This window comes from Pimephales promelas, chromosome 9 (genome assembly GCF_988280905.1).
Source record: "Pimephales promelas chromosome 9, fPimPro1.hap1.1, whole genome shotgun sequence".
Taxonomy (NCBI): domain Eukaryota; kingdom Metazoa; phylum Chordata; class Actinopteri; order Cypriniformes; family Leuciscidae; genus Pimephales; species Pimephales promelas.
This window is the reverse complement of record NC_142777.1, coordinates 6,791,467-6,808,514: the sequence shown is the minus strand read 5'-3', so window position 1 is coordinate 6,808,514 and position 17,048 is coordinate 6,791,467.

The following is a 17,048-nucleotide window of genomic DNA, read 5'->3' as shown; positions in this document are numbered from 1 at the left end:
AGTGCTCTAGGAGCAATAATTTAAATTACATTGCATGTGTTTTAAACACAACCCTAAATAGCCAACTTCCTGTTGGGCTGGGGTAAAAAGTAAGAGTGTGAAGTATATATGAAACGATGAGATCTATATGTGTACAAAGTTTCATATTATTACATGCAAGTGTGTTTGATTTATGGACCAAATTTTCAGACCAAGTTTATTGACCAAGTTAATCTGATTAATAAACTAATTATATAAAACTATTGTCAATTCACTACAATTAAACTAGTTATATGCCTTTACTTATAAAAAATAAAAATAAAAACTTATTTAAAAAATACCAGGCTTGAGAAATGTATTTTCTTTATGCAGGTCATACACACAGCAGTGAAATGGTTAAGCCCCCTCCCCCTGCACACACACACACACACACAGACAGCCAGCCAGCCAGCCAAAGGCTCAGAGTGGCCATATTCAAACAAAAATATCTGAGTTTCTGTGGGTCCTAGCTAATAAGTGTCAATTAGAAAGTTGTCCGGCTCGAGGAGTACAATATACATACCAATTTTTGTAACTCTAGTTAAAACTAACCACCCCACTTTTGTCAAAAGGTGGCGCTACTGAGCCCTCACCACGCCCGTTTCTGCAACTTTGCACATGTCTACTGGCTAATAAATGTGATGTGTCTGTCGAGTTTCATGCAATTTGAAGCATGCTAAGAGTCTCAAAAGCATCCTAAAAGCATCCTAAAAGAAGGGTAAAGTTTGATGCGTCGCCACGGCAACAGTTTCAAAGATATCAAGAATCCATTCACAGGTCTACATCTGCCGTATGTTTACATTATACATATGAAGTTTGAAGCAAATCGGGTAAAAATAAAAGGGTGATATCTAAGCATTTTGAAAGTGACACACTTCCTGCTGCCAGTTGGTGGCGCTATAACTTTGACTCACAATAGTCACATCCATGTGATCGTCCTCTTACAGCGAACACACTGCTGAAGTTTCATCAAGATCAGTTAATGTATGCTGAAGTTATAACACACTTCCTGTTTCACGTTTCTCGCCATGATTTCGTTTCCTCGCCACGGCCAAACCGTTCGAGATATAAAAAATCCCCTCGCAAACTTTCATCCTCAATGTCTTGACTTCACGCTGACCGAGTTTCGTCGAATGTGGATCAAAGCTCTAGGAGGAGTATTTGACATTCCATTGCGAGCGTTTTACAAACAAACCTCAATAGCCGACTTCCTGTTGGGCTGGGGTAAAAAGTAAAAGCGCGAGGTATAGATGAAACGATGAGATCAACGTGTGTACCGAGTTTCATATTATTACATGCAAGCGTGTTTGAGTTATGGACCAAGTGTTCGGACCCCGTTCCAGGGGGCGCTGACGAGCTGCCCTGCCACGCCCGGGTACCATCTTCAGCCCGGCTCTGATGGCCGCGGGTTCTGACCCGTGTGCAAAGTTTCAAGAGTTTTCGAGCACGTTAAGGGCCCCAAAAGTGCCCAAAAGGTAGCAAAATAATAATAATACTAAAGAAATATAGCTGCGAGCAGCGATGGCGGGCCCAAGCCGGTGGCACCGCAATCCCGGCTCCTTTAGTTACCTAAAGGCACCGGGGTGGCGGTGCCAAAGGCTTTGGCCCTTTCATGATTAAATGTTAAAACGGCTTGCCATAGTCTGTCATTTTGACTAGTCACAATTATGTTACAGATATCTTAAATGATAATACAAACTATCCAAAATGTAATTACGACTAGACAGAAAGACATTGTTGATATCTACAATGTTAATTTCCGGATAGGCAAACTTAGCTTTTAAATGTTAAAAGGGCTTGCCATACACGGACGTAGGCTCAGAGAGAGTCTCACCATATTCAAACCAAAATATCTGACTTCCTCTTGGTCTGAGCTAATGACTATGAATTAGAAAGTTGTCTGGCTTGAGGAGTACAATGTATATAACGATTTTTGTAACTGTAGATAAAAATAACAACCCCACTTTTGTCAAAAGGTGGCGCTATTTAGTCCCTGCACCATGCCCGTTTCTGAAACTTTGCACATGTCTACTGGCTAATAAATGTGATGTGTCTGTTGAGTTTCATGCAATTTCAAGCATGCTAAGAGTCTCAAAAGCATCCTAAAATAATTTCAAAGTTTGAAGCTTTGCCACGGCAACAGTTTAAAAGATATCAAGAATCCATTCACAGGTCTACATCTACCGTATGTTTACATTATAGAGATGAAGTTTTTCATCTGTTTTTCATCATTATACAGATGAAGTTTTTCATCTGTTTACATTATACAGATGAAGTTTTTCATTCATATTATTACATTCAAGCGTGTTTGATTTATGGACCAAGTGTTCGGACCCCGTTCCAGGGGGCGCTGTCTAGCCCCCCTGCCACACCCAGGTACCATCTTCAGCCCGGCTCTGATGGCTGTGGGATCTGACCTGTGTGCAAAGTTTCAAGAGTTTTCAAACCCGTTAAGGGCCCCAAAAGCCGCTAAGAGTCTCAAAATCATCAAAAAAAAAGAATTTTAAAGTTTGATGCGTTGCCACGGCAACAGTATCAAAGATATCAAGAATCCATTCACAGGTCTTCATCTGCTATGTATTTACATTATACAGATTAAGTTTGAAGCAAATCGGGTAAAAATAAGAGGGTGATTTCAAAGCATTTTGAAAGTGACACACTTCCTGCTGCCAGTTGGTGGCGCTATAACTTTGACTCACAATATTCACATCCATGTGATCGTCCTCTTACAGCAAACAAACTGCTGAAGTTTCATCAAGATCAGTTAATGTATGCTGAAGTTCTGACACACTTCCTGTTTCACGATTCTCGCCATAATTTCGTTTCCTCGCCACGGCCAAACCGTTCGAGATATCAAAAATCCCCTCGCAAACTTTCATCCTCAATGTCTTGACTTCTTGCACACCGAGTTTGGTTGTGATTGGTAAACACATGCGTTGTAATTTGATGTATTTCTCCTAGGACAACTATTCAAACAACCCATAATTCTCAACTTCCATTTTAATTGTCGTAAAACTTAGAGCACGAAAGTTGTTTGGCCTGATGTGATCTATAATTGTACCGAGTTTCATATTAATTCACGCAAGTGTGTTTGATTTATGGACAAATGTTCGAATCCCAGTCCAGGGGGCGCTGTCGAGCCGCCCTGCCACGCCCGATGACCAGCTTCAGCCCGGCCCTGATGGCCATGGGTTCTGACCCGTGTGCAAAGTTTCAAGAGTTTTAGAGGATGTTAAGGTCCCCGAAAATGCCAGAGAAGTCGCACACAGCAAATAAAGGGTTAAAATAAACCTGACAGGCGCCCCTCCTCTCACTCACACAGAGAGACACTGAGAGACTGGCAAAATTCTAAGATTTTCTCTACATTCAAACAAAGATATCTGACTTTCTGTGGGTCCTAGCTAATGAGTGTCAATTAGAAAGTTGTCCGGCTCGAGGAGTACAATATACATACAGATTTTTGTAACTCTAGTTAAAACCAACAACCCCACTTTTGTCAAAAGGTGGCGCTACTAAGCCCTCACCACGCCCTATTCTGAAACTTTGCACATGTCTACTGGCTAATAAATGTGATGTGTCTGTCGAGTTTCATGCGATTTGAAGCATGCTAAGGGTCTCAAAAGCATCCTAAAAGAATGGTAAAGTTTGATGCGTTGCCACGGCAACAGTTTAAAAGATATCAAGAATCCATTCACAGGTCTACATCTGCCGTATATTTACATTATACAGATTAAGTTTAAAGCAAATCGGGTAAAAATTAAAGGGTGATTTCAAAGCATTTTGAAAGTGACACACTTCCTGCTGCCAGTTGGTGGCGCTATAACTTTGACTCACAATAGTCACATCCATGTGATCGTCCTCTTACAGCGAACACACTGCTGAAGTTTCATCAAGATCAGTTAATGTATGCTGAAGTTATAACACACTTCCTGTTTCACGTTTCTCGCCATAATTTCATTTCCTCGCCACGGCCAAACCGTTCGAGATATCAAAAATCCCCTCGCAAACTTTCATCCTCAATGCCTTGACTTCATGCTGACCGAGTTTCGTGCCGTGTGTTTGAATTCTCTAGGAGGAGTATTGCACATTCCATTGCGAGCGTTTTACAAACAAACCTCAATAGCCGACTTCCTGTTGGGCTGGGGTAAAAAGTAAGAGTGTGAGGTATAGATGAAACGATGAGATCAACATGTGTACCGAGTTTCATATTATTACATTCAAGCGTGTTTGATTTATGGACCAAGTGTTTGGACCCCGTTCCAGGGGGCGCTGTCTAGCCCCCCTGCCACACCCAGGTACCATCTTCAGCCCGGCTCTGATGGCTGTGGGATCTGACCTGTGTGCAAAGTTTCAAGAGTTTTCAAACCCGTTAAGGGCCCCAAAAGCCGCTAAGAGTCTCAAAATCATCAAAAAAAAGAATTTTAAAGTTTGATGCGTTGCCACGAAAACAGTATCAAAGATATCAAGAATCCATTCACAGGTCTTCATCTGCTATGTATTTGCATTATACAGATGAAGTTTGAAGCAAATCGAGTTAAAATTAGAGGGTGATTTCAAAGCATTTTGAAAATGACACACTTCCTGCTGCCAGTTGGTGGCGCTATAACTTTGACTCACAATAGTCACATCCATGTGATCGTCCTCTTACAGCGAACACACTGCTGAAGTTTCATCAAGATCGGTTGATGTGTGCTGAAGTTATGATACACTTCCTGTTTCACGTTTCTCGCCATAATTTTGTTTCCTCGCCACGGCCAAACCGTTCGAGATATCAAAAATCCCCTCGCAAACTTTCATTCTCAATGTCTTGACTTCACGCTGACCGAGTTTCGTCGAATTTGGATCAAAGCTCTAGGAGGAGTATTAAAAATTCCATTGCGAGTGTTTTACGAACAACCCTAAATAGCCGACTTCCTGTTGGGCTGGGGTAAAAAGTAAAAGCACGAGGTATAGATGAAACGATGAGATCAACATGTGTACCGAGTTTCATATTATTACATGCAAGCGTGTTTGATTTATGGACCAAGTGTTCGGACCCCGTTCCAGGGGGCGCTGTCTAGCCCCCCTGCCACGCCCGGGTACCATCTTCAGCCCGGCCCTGATGGCCGCGGGTTCTGACCCGTGTGCAAAGTTTCAAGAGTTTTTGAGCATGTTAAGGGCCCCAAAAGTGCCCGAATAGTCGTATAAATAATAATAATAATAAATATAGCTGCGAGCAGCGATGAAGGGCCCAAGCCGGTGGCACCGCAACCCCGGTTCCTTAGTTACCTAAAAGCACCAGGGTGGCCATGCCACTGGCTTTGGCCCTTCATCGCGGATCACAGCTATATATATATGTATATATATATATACTGTATATATATATATATATACTGTATATATACATATATATATGAAGCCGGTGGCACCGCCACCCTGGTGCCTTTAGGTTTATTGTGCACGACATGCAAAATGTAACCCTGCTTTGACTGATGCAAGCTCTACAGCAGTTTATAGTAAGAAAGAATATAGTAAGAAAGAAAAGTAAGCTGTTACTCAGATGGTTTGGGAAACAAACATTCATCATGTCGCATTGGTTTTAGTTACTTGTCCTCGAACAGAGCCCTAATCTGTTTATATTTCAGTTACACATTCTACATTGATTAAAAAAGAAAAATCAAATGTGTTTTTAATTCATACAGAAATAAAATATTTATAATTCAGCTGAGAATAAAGTTAGTTCAAATTTTAAGAAAAACAAATATATGATCTGAAATATAGCACATTCATTTTTAAATTCATTCAGGTTCAATTACCAAAAATACAATCTTAATTTAATTTAAAACAAATAATAAATCTAAAATATATGGGTTATATGCATATTTTGTAAAAAAAGAAAAAAAAAAGAAAGAAAGATATATATCCAAAAACACAAGGCCTTAAACTTTAACAAGGATGCAACTCTTATCACTACAACAAACATAGTCACACACACAAGTCAAGTCACTTACATTTTAGATGCAATATTGACTTTTTAGATGCAATATTGACTTTTTTTCTGTTTCAGCAGAGAAAATAGTTAAACAAAGATCACAGCGACCCATCGCGCATCTCAAAGCAATGTGTTTTCTCATTACTGAATGATTCAGCATTTTGAATCCATGACTCGTTCATTAAGACGGTCATCTGGCGACACCTTATGGTGATTTAGGGTTATGTTTAAAAGTATCGTTCTTTACAGCGATTTTTAATTGACTCCTGTTAAACCAATCTCGTAACATTATTGTGTAACCGATTTAATTTGATCAGCCTTACCTAGGGTAACAGCCCTATAGTGTCTTATTATTCTAAATTATTGAATTTATTGATCAAATTTACTAATGAAAAATGAAGCATACATTTATTAAGACTAGGCTGCCCTGCAGATATTAGGCTACAATATGGAGATTTAAATATATCATTTATCAAATAATCTGTTTATTTTTAGGTTACACATTACATTGTTTAAAAAATAAAAATCAAATGTGACCCGCTCTGGCGAAATGAGTCGGAAGTTGCAACCTTCCATTTTAAGATATGGGCCGATTATGTGGAAAAACCATGAAATAACAAAAAATATATATATTTTTTTTTTGCTAATTTCAAAGAACAGGCATTCAAAAATAATCTCACAGGGTTTCGTAGTTAAATTGAGTAAAGGTATTTAAATAACGATTAAAGTTGTCAAAGCTTTAAATTCGCTGAAATAAACATTGCTCTTCTCAACTCCCCTCGTCACCTCTGAGCATTTCCCGGGTATCCCCTGAAACGTTGAACTCACTGGAGGCTTCTAACCTAAACTGCGTGAGTATATTTATCTGCAAGAAGAATATAGCCTATGTAAGGCTGTAACGATCGCGACACTCAGATCCACGAACCTGTGTCGCGGTGTGAGAAGACAGAATCACGACACCGACACGTCCCTTCAACTCCCGAAGTTATCCTTCACGTCCAGACCCAATGCTAGCTACAACATCTTTAAATTACTATTAGTATTATTTGAAGTTAACATTAGCCTATAAAATACGTAGACTTACACCACAAAACTTAAATTATTACTATTTTTTTTTTAAATTGGGCAATTTCAGCATCCAATTCCCAGATAATTAAATATTTTAATAAATTGGCCTATGTGAACCACACTGCACAAACCAAAAGTAATACTCACCGGATGAAGAAGGGTTGACTCTCTCCAGAACATAATCTTTATTTTATTTTCCGTGTTCGCATTTATGAGGAAAAACAATCCGAACGTGACCGTTCTCTGGAAGCAGCACTAAAACTTTCACATAGCTTAAACATGCAAGCACAAAGCCTTTCTTTAAAGTAAATTTCGTTTTAAAATAATTATCTTAATTTAAATCAATGTTTCATCAACCAATTACTAGGATTTAATAATAAGAAATAAATTGCAGACAATAGGCTAGGCCTAATCACGACGCGGAGACGCGCGGCACGTGAACTGAAGCTTGTCTCATGAACCGAAAGTCAGCGTATAAGGTATCCTCACAGACATATATATTGAAATGTCTACTTTTAAACACAACCATTCAAAATGAAAGAAAACAGACTGCTCTCTGCTTATGTGGTCTAATTCGTATGAAAACTGAATTTCTCTCTGACTCCTCTTTAATCTTTCTGATTTTAGAACATTTTTGTAAAAGTGACTTTTTAATTATTTATTTCAAAAAAATTAAAAATAAGTTGAGTTTCAGCCTCGTTAAATTGCATTTATATGTTAATCTATTTGGTCAAATTAAGCTATATAAAATAAATAGTTTATCCCTTAAAATGCTATGGATTTTGAAAGATATCAAAAAAAAAAAAAAAAAAAAACGGGCAAAAAAACTTTAAAAGCAATTTTCTTAGGTTTTCAATTGGAAAAAAAGGGCAGACGACCAGAATTCAAATCTGTATATCGTTACAACCATTCAAGGTATGACCAAGGTATCATTTGAAAGCTTACAGTGTCCTCTTTCCATTAATATCAAAATCTCAATTTTTAAATTTGGGTCACTGTGACTAATTTTGCTGGATCAGTTCGGTCACAAATGTGTTTTTTATTGTAGTATTATTTTATACAGAAATACATTATAATTATATATAATATACAAAATATAACCGTGGGCGCGATTAAACAGTGTTACAATAAAACTCAACATTGTGTTTTTTAAAAATAAATTCAAATAATACAAATCCCGAAATTGCGCTAATTTTAAAATTAAACTAAAACTCATGGCTGCACAAGCATTCATAACTGTGCGCGCCAACAGCGAGGAACCAGCAGAAAAGAGTGAACGTTCATTCTGTTTAGTTCAATCCTACTTAATAGGAATTTATTTAAAATGCTCGCTCTACTCCACAACATTAATGTCTTGTGCGGATATCTGTATTTTGACTTTCGGTTTTAAGTAAGCGATTTAAAAGTTCCCGAGTCCCAGCGGAGTCACACGTTGATTAACCGGTGGGAATATACACAATAGGCCTACCTGATATTGAACACAAGAGGGCAGTATAGCACTACGTATGACTCAGATTATTTTTTCTTCTTCTGAATTTTAAAACCATTCTGGCTGTTTTTGAACGTAAACATAATTCTTAAATGAAAAAAGGGAAAAACTGGTTTAATTATAATATTTGTATAATTTAATTTAGAAACAAATGATGTATAATTACATTTTTAGAAGATATGAGGCTTTTAGTGTTTACTGTTTACTTTTTTGACATTACTTTAATCTTTTGCCAAAGTTGCACATGCCTACTGGCTAATAAATGTGATGTATCTGTCGAGCTATCTGTATCTATCTGTTTCAAGCAATTTCAAGCATGCTAAGAGTCCCAAAAGTATCAAAAAAGAATGTTAAAGTTTGATTTGTTGCCACAGCAACAGTATCAAAGATATCAAGAATCCATTCACAGGTCTACATCTGCTGTATTTTTACATTATACAGATAAAGTTTGAAGCAAATCGGTTAAAAATAAGAGGGTGATATCAAAGCAGTTTGAAAGTGACACACTTCCTGCTGCCAGTTGGTGGCGCTATAACTCTGACTCACAATAGTCACATCCACGTGATCGTCCTCTTACAGCGAACACACTGCTGAAGTTTCATCAAGATCAGTTAATCTATGCTGAAGTTATAACACACTTCCTGTTTCACGTTTCTCGCCATAATTTTGTGTCCTCGCCACGGCCAAACCGTTCGAGATATCAAAAATCCCCTCGCAAACTTTCATCCTCAATGCCTTGACTTCATGCTGACCGAGTTTCGTGCCGTGTGTTTGAATTCTCTAGGAGGAGTATTGCACATTCCATTGCGAGCGTTTTACAAACAAACCTCAATAGCCGACTTCCTGTTTGGCTGGGGTAAAAAGTAAGAGCGTGAGGTATAGATGAAACGATGAGATCAACATGTGTACCGAGTTTCATATTATTACATGCAAGCGTGTTTGATTTATGGACCAAGTGTTCGGACCCCGTTCCAGGGGGCGCTGTCTAGCCCCCCTGCCACACCCAGGTACCATCTTCAGCCCGGCTCTGATGGCTGTGGGATCTGACCTGTGTGCAAAGTTTCAAGAGTTTTCAAACCCGTTAAGGGCCCCAAAAGCCGCTAAGAGTCTCAAAATCATAAAAAAAAAGAATTTTAAAGTTTGATGCGTTGCCACGGCAACAGTATCAAAGATATCAAGAATCCATTCACAGGTCTTCTTCTGCTATGTATTTACATTATACAGATTAAGTTTGAAGCACATCGGGTAAAAATAAAAGGGTGAGTTCAAAGCATTTTGAAAGTGACACACTTCCTGCTACCAGTTGGTGGCGCTATAACTCTGACTCACAATAGTCACATCCATGTGATCGTCCTCTTACAGCGAACATACTGCTGAAGTTTCATCAAGATCAGTTAATGTATGCTGAAGTTATAACACACTTCCTGTTTCACGTTTCTCGCCATAATTTCGTTTCCTCGCCACGGCCAAACCGTTCGAGATATCAAAAATCCCCTCGCAAACTTTCATCGTCAATGCCTTGACTTCATGCTGACCGAGTTTCGTGCCGTGTGTTTGAATTCTCTAGGAGTAGTACTTCAAATTCCATTGCGAGTGTTTTATGAACAACCCTAAGTAACCGACTTCCTGTTGGGCTGGGGTAAAAAGTAATAGTATGAGGTATATATGAACGATGAGATCTATATGTGCTCCGAGTTTCATATTATTACATGCAAGCGTGTTTGATTTATGGACCAAGTTTTCGGACCCCGTTCCAGGGGGCGCTGTCTAGCCCCCCTGCCACGCCCGGGTACCATCTTCAGCCCGGCCCTGATGGCCGCGGGTTCTGACCCGTGTGCTAAGTTTCAAGAGTTTTTGAGCATGTTAAGGGCCCCAAAAGTGCCCGAATAGTCGTATAAATAATAATAATAATAATAATAATAATAATAATCCTAAGGAAAACAATAGGGCCTTCGCCCTTTCAGGGCTTGGGCCCTAATAATAATAATAATCCTAAGGAAAACAATAGGGCCTTCGCCCTTTCAGGGCTTGGGCCCTAATAATAATCCCAAGGAAAACAATAGGGCCTTCGCCCTTTCAGGGCTTGGGCCCTAATAATCGGAAGGAAAACAATAGGGCCTTCGCCCTTTCAGGGCTTGGGCCCTAATGAATATTTTAAGTTCTATGGAGACTGGAGAGCCAACCCTTCCTCATCCGATTTGCGCAGTGTAATTAACAGAATTACAAAAAATCGATTTTGCCTCCTATTTTTTTGTCACGCATGAATGTGTGCCTTTTCCCTAATATTAAAAATAAAACATAGACTGATATTTGTCTAATGTCTGGAGTCCTGTAAGGAAGTAGCCTATATACGTTTCAATACATGTTTTTTCTGAGAATTTTTATTTCAAGTTTTGACTGCAAATGTCATCATGTCCATAATGCTGGACTTCCCCAATTTTAAATAATTTATCCTCAACTAGTTTTGTGGTGTAGGTCTACGTATTTTATAATGTTAACCTCAAATAATACTAATAGCCTAATTTAAAGATAAGGCAGCATTGGATCTGGACGGTAAGGAGAATAACGCTGGAGTTGGAAGAGGTGTGTCGCGATTCTGTAGGTTCGTGGATCTGAGTCGTGTGGCGAATGGCGATTTCGGTTTCATATTGCATATCGTTACAGCCCAAAAGTTAAGTTCTACTTAGTTATTTTGGTGAAAGTAACTCAAAAGTAATACATGAGTAATGTAACGCATTACAATTCTGGGACAGTAATATTGTAAGGTAATGAATTACTTTTAAATAACAGTAACAAGTAATACCTAATGTGTTACAGTTTGGAAGTAACTTGCACAACACTGCCTGTGACGGGGTATTATCTGGATCTGAAAGTATGCGTCTTTCAGATCGAGGAAAATGAACCAGTCGCCGGGCGAATTTGGGAGTGGATGTGTCTGGTCGTGAGCCTTTTGAACGGTCTCCTTATAAGAGCTTTGTTCAAATATATCAAATCCATAATTAGACTGAGGGCTCCATCCTTCTTAGGTACGATACAATAACGGCCTGACTTGCTCAAAGAAGGGGGTACTGGCTCTATGGAACCCTTGCACAGAAGTTTCGCTATTTCTGCACGAAGTAGGTGTGCTACTTCTCCATATACTCTCGTCTAGGTCCGCGTTCGAAAGTGCAGGGGACGGCGAGCGAACTGCAATGCATAGCCTTTCTTTACTGTGTTCCAACACCCATTCTGAGGCGCCCGAGATAGCTTCCCATGCTTTTGCATGTAGAGCAAGGGGCCGAATGGCCTCCGGGATCCGATTACCGCATACTGTGGGCTCGAGGATCTGAATCTGAGACACGGGTGCAGTGCGCGCTCTCTCGGTACTGGAACACGGTGGCTTGCTTATAGCGATGGGCGGCCAATTTATACATGAGGTCCCGGTGGCTTTAGACGGGAAGCATATCGTGTGGGGAAGGGGACACAAGAGTGTTGCCGGGGGATAAAATGCCTTTCAGTAAAGGCCCGTACACACCGGGACGAATATCAGCACACGTTATTCATCAGCGTTTTTCAACGTGTTTTTTGTGTTCACACCCAAGCAATTTTCGCTGACAATGAGCCGAGTGAACATGCAAATTCATTCTAAATTCTGACATTAGATGGCGCTTAATGTAAAACCGAAATAATAATAGTATACTAAACTAGGGTGACCATATTTTGATTAACCTAAACCAGGATATTCGGCCTAGCAAACAATTACTCAAATGACACTCGAAGTTTACTCAAAGATGCCTTATTAATTTAAATGCCTCCTCTGTATGGATAAAAAATTGTTATATTACAAGACACAAATTCAGATAAGCATCTCGGAGGTTACTCAACATGTTTGATTATGACAGGTTTCAAAAATAATGAATGAAATAATGATAGAAATGTCTTCTGTATTAGAAAAATAAATATATAAATAATAAATAACTAAAAGAAATGCCTCCAAATTTAACAAAAATAGCTCTCACAAACTTATAAAAACGAACAAAATCTATTTATATCTTTAGTTTTCATCTTCTTTATCCTGTTTTTCTTCCTTATCCACCTTGTTTGCCCATCTTTGCTGTAGAACTGATCTTTCCCAGCAGTTTTTTTTTTGAAAACCAGGACATTTTCTTTACTTAAAAACAGCCAGGATGGCCAGGACAGGACATGAAAACAGGACAAGTGTAACGCAAAGTTGAGATGTTGCCCAGAGATAAAAACATAGTACTAGTTGATGGATGAACAGATGCACGAGAGACGAGAGTTGTCATATTTCCCCGCATTTAATAAAAACACTCAAACGTTACACTCGTCCTCATACATGGGGATCGAGCGAGAAAAAAATACACAAACAAACATCCAACTCTGGTCAGAATAGAAAAACGAAAATAAAGAATACAAAGAGAGTCTGCAGACCGGTTATCTCCTCTCGTCAAAATCTGTACAGGCGCAGTTCCCATCTCAACTCAGATTTCTATAAAGCACAAAGTGACCGTTACACATGTCCTGGGAAAACAGGACTGTTAGTTATCCTATACTATAATTACAGAAATACTAATATAAATATTATCATATAGCTCTTTATGCTCCGCCTTATCTTGCCTTGCGTCTTCCTGCATTGTAGACGATGGCGTGATGTTTGCCGTATGTGTGCTCGGCAAGACCGTTTTGTGTTTGAGTGCCTCCAAGTTGTGTTTTACTGTAACTTCAGAAGCACCAGACACGTGAGCAAAAGCGCCAATGTTATTGGTCGGATAGTTTTTGACGCGGCGCGTCAAGCCAAAAAAAAAAACAAAAAAAACACGAACCCGAGGTTTTTTTTTTTAATTACGTGTCTTTTACGTGTGACGTTTTTTGCGTCAGTGTGCACACTCACATTAGGTGTGTTCGACACCCAGACAGCAAACTGACATTGAATCAACGTGGAAACAACGTCTCTCATGACATTGAAACAACGTTGATTTTGCTCATCGAATTAACGTTGATCCAACGTCAGACGCGGCATTCTTCAAAGCTAAATGAAAATCGAAAATTGGTTTGCTTTCATAACGTTGAAACAACGCGTTGATTTCAAGTTGATTTTCCGTTAGTTTTGAAAGAATGAAGCGTCTGACGTTGGTTCAACGTTAATTCAATGAGCAAAACAATGTCAGATCAACGTTGTTTCGATGTCATGTTTCCACGTTGATTCAATGTCAGTTTGCTATCTGGGCATCGCCTGCGGCTGGATGCAACCGATCGGCGAGAATAGCCGCGTGCAGGCGGGGAGGAGCTGCAAACGGAGACGTGAAGTCGGACAATTTCTGGTTCCCGTAGTGACCGCTCACGTAGTGTTTGCATGCTTTACCACAGCTGAAGTGAAATAAATGCAGCATTTACCAAATAAACAGATATTTCAGACACATTTTCATTCAACACTTTACTGCTTCATACAGCATCTGTTTGAATTAGAATAAGGTTCAAAATAAGCCTATGATCAATGACGTGGAATCAACGTTTTTAATCAGTTTTATTTTGATAAACATGATAAACATGACACAATATAACATTGTGACTACATGAAAAGACTGTACTGTTATAAAAAAATGATTTGTGAGCTTTAGTGGAACTAAAGGTGTGAGAATAAACACTAAACGCACGTGATCGTTGTCATGCGGTGAATCCGCGAATCGTGGAACAGCTGTGACATCATCAGAGCTCGTGCAGCCGCTCTTGAGAAGCTGCGCTGGCTAAGTCCTCCGGCTACTCTCGTATCACTCTCGCGGTACTTTGATGGCATATGTCACAGTCACGTGGAGTCAGCGCTGCATCAAGTCGGACAAAATTTCTAACCGGCATGCACTGTTTCAAGTCAGCCGCCGATCGGTCTGCGCAGAGCTGCATGAAGTCGAACAAGCCTTATAACTTCAGAAGCACCAGACACGTGAGCAAAAGCGCCAATGTTATTGGTCGGATAGTTTTTGACGCGGCGCGTCAAGCCCAAAAAAAAAAAAAAAATGAACCCGAGGTGTTTTTTTTTTTTTAATTATGTGTCTTTTACGTGTGACGTTTTTCGCGTCAGTGTGCACACTCACATTGGAGCCCATTGTTTAGTCACGAGGCGTTAAACGTCGGCGAATATCGCGTGCTAAATTCGTCCCGGTGTGAACAGGCCTTAAGCGTGAGCGCTTGTGAGCGAGCACCAGAATTACATTTGCACAGCGGGCGCGACCGTGAGACAGTGTTCAGTGAGTAGGCGTGGGCATGGGGACGTGGGCACATGTTCTACATCCAACACTCGAGCGGCTTTCGCCAGCTTTATGAGATTGGTCTCTGTGAGCGACACGGGTGGTATAGTGCTTGTGTGTAGGGGTGAACACTGGGATGTGGCACATTTGTAGTTGGTATTTGTATTGGTATCTGTGTATTTGGACTTGTAGTTGGTAATGTTCCCCAGGCCTTTCCAGACTGATTTTTTGTGCTACAAAACATTTGAAGTTGCTACATCAAGTAGGCTAAATGTTCCATGTTGCATTTTTCTTTTCTTCTTTGTACAGGTTTACTCCACTGGAACTTGCACTTTTTGCAGAATATGCAAAGACAGTGAGTCCAGTTGCAAAGGCACAGGATGTCAGAGAGAAACCAGTTTGCAGATGGTATGGTTGGTCCCCACCATGACTCTAATAAGGACCAGGTGACTTTCACGTCACCTCCAAGTTCTGTGAACCTTTGATTGATGCACTTCTTTCAGGCCTTGAAAAACAATTTGGCGAGATGCTTGCAGATCCAGGGCTGATAGCAGGAGGCATTCTAGTTCCCAAATTTAAGACCTGCTGGACAAATGACAAAAATATCCTCAAACTTAGTGTCTCACTTCTCAACTTCCCCTTAAGGCTTTTTTTTCCCAACATTTTTTTTATTGTTTTATATAGTTTTTAGCAGAACACAAAAGAACACAACAAACAGGTCACTGGGGGTATAACATACAGTTAAGTTGTTCTCGAACTGTTAATGTCACATAGAGGGTTACTTTCCCTTAAGTCTCAGAGGAGCAAGAAAGAACTTATCCTTTTCGTTTCCCCTCCTCTTCTATCCTTTATAGTAATATTTGGAGAATAATGACTTGTACTTGACCTTTCAAGTCACTAAAAGGTTCAAGGTCCCATCATACAACATACAATTACAGAATGCTTTCGTTGGATAAGTATTTTACATACTGAAAAAAAGTTCTCAGTATAGTATTACCAACAAAATGTGAAAAGAATAAATAAAATAAAAATAATAATACAATAATAATAAAATTTGCATTACACTCACATCCCCTTAAGGCTTAATTATTTTTGTGAGATTCACACACACACATCTTGATGAATGATCTATATTCAAACAGGAGCACTGGAATCTCATCTTTTGGGTGAACTACAGTATGCTTTTAAATAGTTTGGGTGAATTATCTAATAGTTTAGAGAGTTCACCCAAAAATTAAAATGCCATCATAATTTACTCACTCTCATGTCATAACAAACCCTTAAGTCTTCAGTTCATCAATGCACACATCAGTTGTGGTCAACACAACAGAAGCTTAAACCAATGAGGTTAATTCTCATGTTATGCAGCATGTTTGAACTTCTGTTTATGTTCACTGATCAATGTTTATATGTGAATAAAAGTGATCTTGTCTCTTCAGAAAATGTTAACAAAACTGCTCAATTCATATGGATCACTTTTTAAAGTGTCAAAATAGTAGTTGTAGCTGTCAATGGAGGGACAGAAATCTCTCAAATTTCATTAAAAATATCTTAAATTTGTGTTCCTAAGATAAGTTTCAATAAAAATATCTTAAATTTGTGTTCCTAAAGCCAAGTTTACACTACAGGATTTTAAGCCCGATTTAAGCCTGATTTGCAAATCGTTGAGCTCGCCGACAGGTCAGGGTGTTATCACTAGGGTTGGGTATCGTTTGAATTTGAACGATTCTGATTCCAATTCCGATTCCTTGTTTCGATTCCGGTTCCTAACGATTCTCAATTCCGATTCTTTTAAGAGGCAGGGTCAAAAAAGTTTAGCTAACCTTGCTAATCAACGGTCTTTCGGAAGGAAATAATCCTTTCTGAAGGAAATACTCCTTCTGTCACAAATACTCCTTTTGTCACAAATTTAGCATTTTGCTGAGATTTCGTTATTTTTAGAAAAATGAAGCCACACTTTGGACCGCCGACGTAAGCTACTCATGTTCGACTCGTGCGGTTATGCCAACACTTCCGGTAGACGCTTCTTCGTTGGTGTTGTTCAGCGGTTTCTTCTTCCGCTCGGCGGACTGTGAATATCGAAACTAGGAATCGAAATTTTAACTTTTGAACGATTCCGGGAAAAACGAAAAGTTAGTCCCGATTCCAATCGATACTCGATTCTCGATACCCAACCCTAGTTATCACGTGCAAATCGCAGTGGATTAGCGGGCGATGAACGCTTGCCAATCTGTTACTATGAAAGAGCCAACAACGCAGC